General features: G+C 45.1%; 7 non-coding genes and 2 pseudogenes across 7 annotated transcripts; all 9 read right to left on the bottom strand.

Moving 5' to 3' along the window:
* Positions 1-564: 564 nt before the first annotated feature.
* LOC141206360 (U2 spliceosomal RNA) lies at positions 565-762 on the bottom strand. Its single transcript, XR_012276987.1, has one exon. It is a non-coding gene; the product is annotated as a U2 spliceosomal RNA (small nuclear RNA).
* A 2,438-nt stretch (positions 763-3,200) lies between these two features.
* On the bottom strand, positions 3,201-3,382 carry LOC141206304 (U2 spliceosomal RNA). Its single transcript, XR_012276941.1, has one exon. It is a non-coding gene; the product is annotated as a U2 spliceosomal RNA (small nuclear RNA).
* Positions 3,383-4,093: 711 nt separating this feature from the next.
* On the bottom strand, positions 4,094-4,273 carry LOC141206407 (U2 spliceosomal RNA; annotated as a pseudogene).
* A 1,112-nt stretch (positions 4,274-5,385) lies between these two features.
* LOC141206581 (U2 spliceosomal RNA) lies at positions 5,386-5,576 on the bottom strand. Its single transcript, XR_012277133.1, has one exon. It is a non-coding gene; the product is annotated as a U2 spliceosomal RNA (small nuclear RNA).
* A 1,115-nt stretch (positions 5,577-6,691) lies between these two features.
* Positions 6,692-6,882, bottom strand: LOC141206580 (U2 spliceosomal RNA). The gene has a single exon (XR_012277132.1). It is a non-coding gene; the product is annotated as a U2 spliceosomal RNA (small nuclear RNA).
* Positions 6,883-7,997: 1,115 nt separating this feature from the next.
* On the bottom strand, positions 7,998-8,188 carry LOC141206579 (U2 spliceosomal RNA). The gene has a single exon (XR_012277131.1). It is a non-coding gene; the product is annotated as a U2 spliceosomal RNA (small nuclear RNA).
* Positions 8,189-9,303: 1,115 nt separating this feature from the next.
* Positions 9,304-9,485, bottom strand: LOC141206325 (U2 spliceosomal RNA). Its single transcript, XR_012276959.1, has one exon. It is a non-coding gene; the product is annotated as a U2 spliceosomal RNA (small nuclear RNA).
* Positions 9,486-10,284: 799 nt separating this feature from the next.
* Positions 10,285-10,376, bottom strand: LOC141206418 (U2 spliceosomal RNA; annotated as a pseudogene).
* Positions 10,377-11,491: 1,115 nt separating this feature from the next.
* LOC141206578 (U2 spliceosomal RNA) lies at positions 11,492-11,682 on the bottom strand. The gene has a single exon (XR_012277130.1). It is a non-coding gene; the product is annotated as a U2 spliceosomal RNA (small nuclear RNA).
* Between the last annotated feature and the right edge of the window lie 751 nt (positions 11,683-12,433).

Genomic DNA, 12,433 nt, shown 5'->3' with positions numbered 1-12,433 from the left:
TTTTGGGTTGGGTTCTCTTTTATAGTCTGCAGGCATTAAATGAAAGAAGTCAGTGTTCCAGCAGAAGGAGACAACGTTTCAGAAAAGGCATTGTAGCAAACCAAAAAAGAAATTTTAAGCGCAGCAGAGTAACCAGCGCACATACCTGTTAGCTCAGGTGAGTTTAAAAGGCTGCTGTTGATAACAAGGGCATTTGCTAAATAGATGGTGTGTGTGCAACAATATACTGAAAGGTCAATTATATTGTGCAGCTTATCTCACCACCTGTAGTTATTTAGGTGAAAGCTCCAAAATGCTTGCCTAATATGTCTGTTTATCCAAAAGGAAGTAAAAAGGGAGAGCTAGAAAGATAGCATTGCATCACATTACATGGCAATGCAATGCACAGTTGCTGAAGTTGAACCAAAATGAGCTTGTAATCTGGCTTCTGCAACTTTGAACATGAAAAATCCAATGAGGAGAAGAAAAGCAAAGCCAAAGAGTCCATCCCAAATCCGACAAATAAGCAAAATGAACAAAAAACATTGAATTCAATTCTTTCTGATTTTAGAAACTGCATTAAAGAAGGGGTGCACCGGTCCTGGAGATACTGCAATACCAGGTCAATGCGTGGAGTGGACAGAGCAAGCTCTTTTTCCATCTCCCTGTTCTAAAAATCCATTTAATATATGGTCCCCAGATAGGGGACGTATCAGATATTAAACTGATAAGAACAGGTTTTTTTTTTTTTTTTTTTTTTTTTTCCAAACACTCAGAAATTAAGTTTTATAATCTTAAATCATATATCACTAAACTCAAGATTTTAGTTCCATCATCGTGTTTAGATATTATATTTATATTTTTTCATTTGAATTAATATATATAAAGTTAAACATAACAATTCCTTTACAGTTTCAACAGTTTCCAAACAAATCACAACTGACATTACTTCACCCGGTTTCCCAAACTAAATATCCCCTTTTTCCCTTTTACTTTCCTCCCAACAAAACCCCTTAACTTCTTTTCTTCCTCCTCATGCTCTAACCGCATCTGTTCCCAATCATACTCTTCCTCATCATCTCTGAAAGTCACCACCTTCTCCAAAACTTTACCCTTTTCCTCTTTTACTTCTTTCTTTTCACCAGATACTTTCCTTGATCCACAATTTTCCTGTACCGTTACCTTTTTCTTCACCTTTAAACTTTCAACTTCTTTTCCCTGCTTATTCTCCTCTATAATTATCGCATCAACTTCCTTCTTCATTTTATCACCAATATCTTCCTTTTGTCCTCCAAAGTTCTTTTCAAAAGTTCCTTTGCTGCTTTCCATGTAACAATACCCAGAACTCCCGTTTACCATAATCCTCCCATTATGCAAATTTTCTTCTCCTGTTGTCCACACCAAAAAACGTCTCTTTCCGTTCCAAATACCAACTTTGTTCCTGTATAATTTCTGAAACTTTACCATCTTACATTTAGATTCCAAAAAAACCATTATCTCCTCTATTTCCACAAACGGATTGTCCATGTAAATTATCACACTCTTCGGTTTCCCCATGAATGATGCACTTACTCCAATTTTCCCAGAATCCTCTTCACTCCAGCATTTGAAAAAATGAATGCACTTTTCCTCAGAAACTAGAGTCACATCACAAACTTTACCTTGCTTTATTTCTTGCATACAGTAGATATCCTTCTCCAAAACTTCATGTTTCCTCAAAATTTCCAGAATCCATTTTTCTTCCAAAAAAGTTTCTTCCGTCTCCCGTTTCACAAAAAAACGTAAGCATCTCTTCTTTTTCCAAAACTCCATCTCAACAATCCGTTTTCCTTCCGTTTTTCCTTTTAATCCTCCAAATGTTGCCACCACAGCTATGTGTGGCGACAGTTGCCCCCCACAGCTATGTGTGGTGACAAGGTGATCGCCTCTCGTTGCCCAGGGACTAATCCGACTCCCTAATAGCAGCAGGGGGGTTTAGCTCCACCGATGAGTGTAGCGATCCCCCCAGGCCAAGGAGCCGGGTACCCCAAGCACCTCCCAGTCAAGACCAAGGCAGCAACCGCTAGATCACTGCACTTGATCTTAGCCAAAAGGCCGAGAAGCGATAACCAGAATTGGTTTCAAACTACGGAGCCACCCAAGGATCCTGAAAAGTCCATTTGTGGAGATGAGCTCCTGGACTCCCGTTAAGAAGACATGTTGTCAACCTCTAGATCCCTTACATGCCTGCACTTTTCGGCTTGCTGCTGCTGCAATCCACGCGTTTTAGATCTGCATAACTCCACCTCTTAAAACACAGCACCTTCACCCCCTGCTGTTCCCACCCGCCTCAACACCGTTGGAAGGGAGGAGAACCAATTAAGGCGGGGGGTGGGGTGGAACGAGCAGCTGTCTACCCTTAGCAGGAGGGCTCCTGATTACATACCTCTCCTGCTGCTGCTGCTGCTGGCTGTCCAGCAGCAGACTGAAGGTGGCTGCTGCTGTGCACAGGTATATAAAGGCTCAGAGCCTATTATGACACGCGCAGCCAGCGTTCCATTGCCACATTCCATCTACTGCAGGCAGGATACCTGGCTGGTTGAATGTCGCTGAGAAGCTCACAGAGACCGCCATAAGCAACAGTTTAACAGAATGCCACAGACTAATCAACCAAACTTTTTGGGTTGGGTTCTCTTTTATAGTCTGCAGGCATTAAATGAAAGAAGTCAGTGTTCCAGCAGAAGGAGACAACGTTTCAGAAAAGGCATTGTAGCAAACCAAAAAAGAAATTTTAAGCGCAGCAGAGTAACCAGCGCACATACCTGTTAGCTCAGGTGAGTTTAAAAGGCTGCTGTTGATAACAAGGGCATTTGCTAAATAGATGGTGTGTGTGCAACAATATACTGAAAGGTCAATTATATTGTGCAGCTTATCTCACCACCTGTAGTTATTTAGGTGAAAGCTCCAAAATGCTTGCCTAATATGTCTGTTTATCCAAAAGGAAGTAAAAAGGGAGAGCTAGAAAGATAGCATTGCATCACATTACATGGCAATGCAATGCACAGTTGCTGAAGTTGAACCAAAATGAGCTTGTAATCTGGCTTCTGCAACTTTGAACATGAAAAATCCAATGAGGAGAAGAAAAGCAAAGCCAAAGAGTCCATCCCCAAATCCGACAAACAAGCAAAATGAACAAAAAACATTGAATTCAATTCTTTCTGATTTTAGAAACTGCATTAAAGAAGGGGTGCACCGATCCTGGAGATACTGCAATACCAGGTCAATGCGTGGAGTGGACAGAGCAAGCTCTTTTTCCATCTCCCTGTTCTAAAAATCCATTTAATATATGGTCCCCAGATAGGGGACGTATCAGATATTAAACTGATAAGAACAGATTTTTTTTTTTTTTTTTTGAAAGCCCGAATTCGTGTACAAAACCCGAGTGCGCTTAAAAAAGTGACAAGTGCCACAAAAAAAAGTGCACTAGGATGCTTGTCTTCTTGAAACCCTCTCCAAAAGGAGAAGGGTCCCCCAAACCATTCCCCGTCCCTCCGAGCCAGAAGGCCACAGCGAGGAACAGGGACAAATAGCCACCTCCAGCCGGAGCCAGAGGCGACCCAATCTTACCCTCAATACCTGCCCGATTTCTCACCCGAGCAAGGCACTGGGAGCCAAAGACTGTGCTCCCCTCCCGGAAGAGGGGAGCCAACAACGCTCTCCTCCCGAAAGAGGAGAGCCAGTGGGGTTCAGGGGGGAGCGGAACCTGATGGCCACACACTCCCCCCCTAGACCTGCCAAGAGAGGAACCCGTAAGGGAACCGCATCCCGACAAAATCCTAGTAAGGACGTGGACACACGTGAAAAAGTGGACACACAGTGACAAAAAAAAATTAAATAAATAGTGAAGGTTTCACAGTATAATACTGCCCGGACCTTCGACCGGGAATTGAAAAATTCCCCATCCTAAGGCCAGAAGGCCCGGAATAAGGGTGTGTGTGAAGAAAGAAATATTGAAGTGCTAGTGCAAATGTGCCATAAACTCAAGTGGGGTTCCCAATCCCAGTGAGTTAAGGCACCCCAGGGTCACCACTCCTGGGGCACTTCACACTTCGGGCTTTCGATCTTCCCCGGCCCAATGGCGTCGATCCTGGGGGGCCATGCTTTCCACCAGATCACTATATTAGCCACCTGGCGTACTAACAAGCGCCTAAACCCCAGTGTGCATAATGTATCAATCTACTAGGGCGGCCAACATCCAAAACCGCCTTTTCGAAAGATACTACACTTGATCTTAGCCAAAAGGCCGAGAAGCGATAACCAGAATTGGTTTCAAACTACGGAGCCACCCAAGGATCCTGAAAAGTCCATTTGTGGAGATGAGCTCCTGGACTCCCGTTAAGAAGACATGTTGTCAACCTCTAGATCCCTTACATGCCTGCACTTTTCGGCTTGCTGCTGCTGCAATCCACGCGTTTTAGATCTGCATAACTCCACCTCTTTAAACACAGCACCTTCACCCCCTGCTGTTCCCACCCGCCTCAACACCGTTGGAAGGGAGGAGAACCAATTAAGGCGGGGGGTGGGGTGGAACGAGCAGCTGTCTACCCTTAGCAGGAGGGCTCCTGATTACATACCTCTCCTGCTGCTGCTGCTGGCTGTCCAGCAGCAGACTGAAGGTGGCTGCTGCTGTGCACAGGTATATAAAGGCTCAGAGCCTATTATGACACGCGCAGCCAGCGTTCCATTGCCACATTCCATCTACTGCAGGCAGGATACCTGGCTGGCTGAATGTCGCTGAGAAGCTCACAGAGACCGCCATAAGCAACAGTTTAACAGAATGCCACAGACTAATCAACCAAACTTTTTGGGTTGGGTTCTCTTTTATAGTCTGCAGGCATTAAATGAAAGAAGTCAGTGTTCCAGCAGAAGGAGACAACGTTTCAGAAAAGGCATTGTAGCAAACCAAAAAAGAAATTTTAAGCGCAGCAGAGTAACCAGCGCACATACCTGTTAGCTCAGGTGAGTTTAAAAGGCTGCTGTTGATAACAAGGGCATTTGCTAAATAGATGGTGTGTGTGCAACAATATACTGAAAGGTCAATTATATTGTGCAGCTTATCTCACCACCTGTAGTTATTTAGGTGAAAGCTCCAAAATGCTTGCCTAATATGTCTGTTTATCCAAAAGGAAGTAAAAAGGGAGAGCTAGAAAGATAGCATTGCATCACATTACATGGCAATGCAATGCACAGTTGCTGAAGTTGAACCAAAATGAGCTTGTAATCTGGCTTCTGCAACTTTGAACATGAAAAATCCAATGAGGAGAAGAAAAGCAAAGCCAAAGAGTCCATCCCCAAATCCGACAAACAAGCAAAATGAACAAAAAACATTGAATTCAATTCTTTCTGATTTTAGAAACTGCATTAAAGAAGGGGTGCACCGGTCCTGGAGATACTGCAATACCAGGTCAATGCGTGGAGTGGACAGAGCAAGCTCTTTTTCCATCTCCCTGTTCTAAAAATCCATTTAATATATGGTCCCCAGATAGGGGACGTATCAGATATTAAACTGATAAGAACAGATACTACACTTGATCTTAGCCAAAAGGCCGAGAAGCGATAACCAGAATTGGTTTCAAACTACGGAGCCACCCAAGGATCCTGAAAAGTCCATTTGTGGAGATGAGCTCCTGGACTCCCGTTAAGAAGACATGTTGTCAACCTCTAGATCCCTTACATGCCTGCACTTTTCGGCTTGCTGCTGCTGCAATCCACGCGTTTTAGATCTGCATAACTCCACCTCTTTAAACACAGCACCTTCACCCCCTGCTGTTCCCACCCGCCTCAACACCGTTGGAAGGGAGGAGAACCAATTAAGGCGGGGGGTGGGGTGGAACGAGCAGCTGTCTACCCTTAGCAGGAGGGCTCCTGATTACATACCTCTCCTGCTGCTGCTGCTGCTGGCTGTCCAGCAGCAGACTGAAGGTGGCTGCTGCTGTGCACAGGTATATAAAGGCTCAGAGCCTATTATGACACGCGCAGCCAGCGTTCCATTGCCACATTCCATCTACTGCAGGCAGGATACCTGGCTGGTTGAATGTCGCTGAGAAGCTCACAGAGACCGCCATAAGCAACAGTTTAACAGAATGCCACAGACTAATCAACCAAACTTTTTGGGTTGGGTTCTCTTTTATAGTCTGCAGGCATTAAATGAAAGAAGTCAGTGTTCCAGCAGAAGGAGACAACGTTTCAGAAAAGGCATTGTAGCAAACCAAAAAAGAAATTTTAAGCGCAGCAGAGTAACCAGCGCACATACCTGTTAGCTCAGGTGAGTTTAAAAGGCTGCTGTTGATAACAAGGGCATTTGCTAAATAGATGGTGTGTGTGCAACAATATACTGAAAGGTCAATTATATTGTGCAGCTTATCTCACCACCTGTAGTTATTTAGGTGAAAGCTCCAAAATGCTTGCCTAATATGTCTGTTTATCCAAAAGGAAGTAAAAAGGGAGAGCTAGAAAGATAGCATTGCATCACATTACATGGCAATGCAATGCACAGTTGCTGAAGTTGAACCAAAATGAGCTTGTAATCTGGCTTCTGCAACTTTGAACATGAAAAATCCAATGAGGAGAAGAAAAGCAAAGCCAAAGAGTCCATCCCCAAATCCGACAAACAAGCAAAATGAACAAAAAACATTGAATTCAATTCTTTCTGATTTTAGAAACTGCATTAAAGAAGGGGTGCACCGGTCCTGGAGATACTGCAATACCAGGTCAATGCGTGGAGTGGACAGAGCAAGCTCTTTTTCCATCTCCCTGTTCTAAAAATCCATTTAATATATGGTCCCCAGATAGGGGACGTATCAGATATTAAACTGATAAGAACAGATACTACACTTGATCTTAGCCAAAAGGCCGAGAAGCGATAACCAGAATTGGTTTCAAACTACGGAGCCACCCAAGGATCCTGAAAAGTCCATTTGTGGAGATGAGCTCCTGGACTCCCGTTAAGAAGACATGTTGTCAACCTCTAGATCCCTTACATGCCTGCACTTTTCGGCTTGCTGCTGCTGCAATCCACGCGTTTTAGATCTGCATAACTCCACCTCTTTAAACACAGCACCTTCACCCCCTGCTGTTCCCACCCGCCTCAACACCATTGGAAGGGAGGAGAACCAATTAAGGCGGGGGGTGGGGTGGAACGAGCAGCTGTCTACCCTTAGCAGGAGGGCTCCTGATTACATACCTCTCCTGCTGCTGCTGCTGCTGGCTGTCCAGCAGCAGACTGAAGGTGGCTGCTGCTGTGCACAGGTATATAAAGGCTCAGAGCCTATTATGACACGCGCAGCCAGCGTTCCATTGCCACATTCCATCTACTGCAGGCAGGATACCTGGCTGGCTGAATGTCGCTGAGAAGCTCACAGAGACCGCCATAAGCAACAGTTTAACAGAATGCCACAGACTAATCAACCAAACTTTTTGGGTTGGGTTCTCTTTTATAGTCTGCAGGCATTAAATGAAAGAAGTCAGTGTTCCAGCAGAAGGAGACAACGTTTCAGAAAAGGCATTGTAGCAAACCAAAAAAGAAATTTTAAGCGCAGCAGAGTAACCAGCGCACATACCTGTTAGCTCAGGTGAGTTTAAAAGGCTGCTGTTGATAACAAGGGCATTTGCTAAATAGATGGTGTGTGTGCAACAATATACTGAAAGGTCAATTATATTGTGCAGCTTATCTCACCACCTGTAGTTATTTAGGTGAAAGCTCCAAAATGCTTGCCTAATATGTCTGTTTATCCAAAAGGAAGTAAAAAGGGAGAGCTAGAAAGATAGCATTGCATCACATTACATGGCAATGCAATGCACAGTTGCTGAAGTTGAACCAAAATGAGCTTGTAATCTGTCTTCTGCAACTTTGAACATGAAAAATCCAATGAGGAGAAGAAAAGCAAAGCCAAAGAGTCCATCCCCAAATCCGACAAACAAGCAAAATGAACAAAAAACATTGAATTCAATTCTTTCTGATTTTAGAAACTGCATTAAAGAAGGGGTGCACCGGTCCTGGAGATACTGCAATACCAGGTCAATGCGTGGAGTGGACAGAGCAAGCTCTTTTTCCATCTCCCTGTTCTAAAAATCCATTTAATATATGGTCCCCAGATAGGGGACGTATCAGATATTAAACTGATAAGAACAGATACTACACTTGATCTTAGCCAAAAGGCCGAGAAGCGATAACCAGAATTGGTTTCAAACTACGGAGCCACCCAAGGATCCTGAAAAGTCCATTTGTGGAGATGAGCTCCTGGACTCCCGTTAAGAAGACATGTTGTCAACCTCTAGATCCCTTACATGCCTGCACTTTTCGGCTTGCTGCTGCTGCAATCCACGCGTTTTAGATCTGCATAACTCCACCTCTTTAAACACAGCACCTTCACCCCCTGCTGTTCCCACCCGCCTCAACACCGTTGGAAGGGAGGAGAACCAATTAAGGCGGGGGGTGGGGTGGAACGAGCAGCTGTCTACCCTTAGCAGGAGGGCTCCTGATTACATACCTCTCCTGCTGCTGCTGCTGCTGGCTGTCCAGCAGCAGACTGAAGGTGGCTGCTGCTGTGCACAGGTATATAAAGGCTCAGAGCCTATTATGACACGCGCAGCCAGCGTTCCATTGCCACATTCCATCTACTGCAGGCAGGATACCTGGCTGGCTGAATGTCGCTGAGAAGCTCACAGAGACCGCCATAAGCAACAGTTTAACAGAATGCCACAGACTAATCAACCAAACTTTTTGGGTTGGGTTCTCTTTTATAGTCTGCAGGCATTAAATGAAAGAAGTCAGTGTTCCAGCAGAAGGAGACAACGTTTCAGAAAAGGCATTGTAGCAAACCAAAAAAGAAATTTTAAGCGCAGCAGAGTAACCAGCGCACATACCTGTTAGCTCAGGTGAGTTTAAAAGGCTGCTTTTGATAACAAGGGCATTTGCTAAATAGATGGTGTGTGTGCAACAATATACTGAAAGGTCAATTATATTGTGCAGCTTATCTCACCACCTGTAGTTATTTAGGTGAAAGCTCCAAAATGCTTGCCTAATATGTCTGTTTATCCAAAAGGAAGTAAAAAGGGAGAGCTAGAAAGATAGCATTGCATCACATTACATGGCAATGCAATGCACAGTTGCTGAAGTTGAACCAAAATGAGCTTGTAATCTGGCTTCTGCAACTTTGAACATGAAAAATCCAATGAGGAGAAGAAAAGCAAAGCCAAAGAGTCCATCCCCAAATCCGACAAACAAGCAAAATGAACAAAAAACATTGAATTCAATTCTTTCTGATTTTAGAAACTGCATTAAAGAAGGGGTGCACCGGTCCTGGAGATACTGCAATACCAGGTCAATGCGTGGAGTGGACAGAGCAAGCTCTTTTTCCATCTCCCTGTTCTAAAAATCCATTTAATATATGGTCCCCAGATAGGGGACGTATCAGATATTAAACTGATAAGAACAGATTTTTTTTTTTTTTTTTTGAAAGCCCGAATTCGTGTACAAAACCCGAGTGCGCTTAAAAAAGTGACAAGTGCCACAAAAAAAAGTGCACTAGGATGCTGGTCTTCTTGAAACCCTCTCCAAAAGGAGAAGGGTCCCCCAAACCATTCCCCGTCCCTCCGAGCCAGAAGGCCACAGCGAGGAACAGGGACAAATAGCCACCTCCAGCCGGAGCCAGAGGCGACCCAATCTTACCCCCAATACCTGCCCGATTTCTCACCCGAGCAACGCACTGGGAGCCAAAGACTGTGCTCCCCTCCCGGAAGAGGGGAGCCAACAACGCTCTCCTCCCGAAAGAGGAGAGCCAGTGGGGTTCAGGGGGGAGCGGAACCTGATGGCCACACACTCCCCCCCTAGACCTGCCAAGAGAGGAACCCGTAAGGGAACCGCATCCCGACAAAATCCTAGTAAGGACGTGGACACACGTGAAAAAGTGGACACACAGTGACAAAAAAAAATTAAATAAATAGTGAAGGTTTCACAGTATAATACTGCCCGGACCTTCGACCGGGAATTGAAAAATTCCCCATCCTAAGGCCAGAAGGCCCGGAATAAGGGTGTGTGTGAAGAAAGAAATATTGAAGTGCTAGTGCAAATGTGCCATAAACTCAAGTGGGGTTCCCAATCCCAGTGAGTTAAGGCACCCCATGGTCACCACTCCTGGGGCACTTCACACTTCGGGCTTTCGATCTTCCCCGGCCCAATGGCGTCCATCCTGGGGGGCCATGCTTTCCACCAGATCACTATATTAGCCACCTGGCGTACTAACAAGCGCCTAAACCCCAGTGTGCATAATGTATCAATCTACTAGGGCGGCCAACATCCAAAACCGCCTTTTCGAAAGATACTACACTTGATCTTAGCCAAAAGGCCGAGAAGCGATAACCAGAATTGGTTTCAAACTACGGAGCCACCCAAGGATCCTGAAAAGTCCATTTGTGGAGATGAGCTCCTGGACTCCCGTTAAGAAGACATGTTGTCAACCTCTAGATCCCTTACATGCCTGCACTTTTCGGCTTGCTGCTGCTGCAATCCACGCGTTTTAGATCTGCATAACTCCACCTCTTTAAACACAGCACCTTCACCCCCTGCTGTTCCCACCCGCCTCAACACCGTTGGAAGGGAGGAGAACCAATTAAGGCGGGGGGTGGGGTGGAACGAGCAGCTGTCTACCCTTAGCAGGAGGGCTCCTGATTACATACCTCTCCTGCTGCTGCTGCTGCTGGCTGTCCAGCAGCAGACTGAAGGTGGCTGCTGCTGTGCACAGGTATATAAAGGCTCAGAGCCTATTATGACACGCGCAGCCAGCGTTCCATTGCCACATTCCATCTACTGCAGGCAGGATACCTGGCTGGCTGAATGTCGCTGAGAAGCTCACAGAGACCGCCATAAGCAACAGTTTAACAGAATGCCACAGACTAATCAACCAAACTTTTTGGGTTGGGTTCTCTTTTATAGTCTGCAGGCATTAAATGAAAGAAGTCAGTGTTCCAGCAGAAGGAGACAACGTTTCAGAAAAGGCATTGTAGCAAACCAAAAAAGAAATTTTAAGCGCAGCAGAGTAACCAGCGCACATACCTGTTAGCTCAGGTGAGTTTAAAAGGCTGCTGTTGATAACAAGGGCATTTGCTAAATAGATGGTGTGTGTGCAACAATATACTGAAAGGTCAATTATATTGTGCAGCTTATCTCACCACCTGTAGTTATTTAGGTGAAAGCTCCAAAATGCTTGCCTAATATGTCTGTTTATCCAAAAGGAAGTAAAAAGGGAGAGCTAGAAAGATAGCATTGCATCACATTACATGGCAATGCAATGCACAGTTGCTGAAGTTGAACCAAAATGAGCTTGTAATCTGGCTTCTGCAACTTTGAACATGAAAAATCCAATGAGGAGAAGAAAAGCAAAGCCAAAGAGTCCATCCCCAAATCCGACAAACAAGCAAAATGAACAAAAAACATTGAATTCAATTCTTTCTGATTTTAGAAACTGCATTAAAGAAGGGGTGCACCGGTCCTGGAGATACTGCAATACCAGGTCAATGCGTGGAGTGGACAGAGCAAGCTCTTTTTCCATCTCCCTGTTCTAAAAATCCATTTAATATATGGTCCCCAGATAGGGGACGTATCAGATATTAAACTGATAAGAACAGATACTACACTTGATCTTAGCCAAAAGGCCGAGAAGCGATAACCAGAATTGGTTTCAAACTACGGAGCCACCCAAGGATCCTGAAAAGTCCATTTGTGGAGATGAGCTCCTGGACTCCCGTTAAGAAGACATGTTGTCAACCTCTAGATCCCTTACATGCCTGCACTTTTCGGCTTGCTGCTGCTGCAATCCACGCGTTTTAGATCTGCATAACTCCACCTCTTTAAACACAGCACCTTCACCCCCTGCTGTTCCCACCCGCCTCAACACCGTTGGAAGGGAGGAGAACCAATTAAGGCGGGGGGTGGGGTGGAACGAGCAGCTGTCTACCCTTAGCAGGAGGGCTCCTGATTACATACCTCTCCTGCTGCTGCTGCTGCTGGCTGTCCAGCAGCAGACTGAAGGTGGCTGCTGCTGTGCACAGGTATATAAAGGCTCAGAGCCTATTATGACACGCGCAGCCAGCGTTCCATTGCCACATTCCATCTACTGCAGGCAGGATACCTGGCTGGCTGAATGTCGCTGAGAAGCTCACAGAGACCGCCATAAGCAACAGTTTAACAGAATGCCACAGACTAATCAACCAAACTTTTTGGGTTGGGTTCTCTTTTATAGTCTGCAGGCATTAAATGAAAGAAGTCAGTGTTCCAGCAGAAGGAGACAACGTTTCAGAAAAGGCATTGTAGCAAACCAAAAAAGAAATTTTAAGCGCAGCAGAGTAACCAGCGCACATACCTGTTAGCTCAGGTGAGTTTAAAAGGCTGCTGTTGATAACAAGGGCATTTGCTAAA

Source organism: Phyllobates terribilis, unplaced genomic scaffold (genome assembly GCF_046119375.1).
Source record: "Phyllobates terribilis strain yellow unplaced genomic scaffold, ASM4611937v1 Scaffold_142__1_contigs__length_4687701, whole genome shotgun sequence".
In the NCBI taxonomy this organism is placed as follows: Eukaryota; Metazoa; Chordata; class Amphibia; order Anura; family Dendrobatidae; genus Phyllobates; species Phyllobates terribilis.
This window is presented reverse-complemented; position numbering and strand designations above follow the sequence as displayed.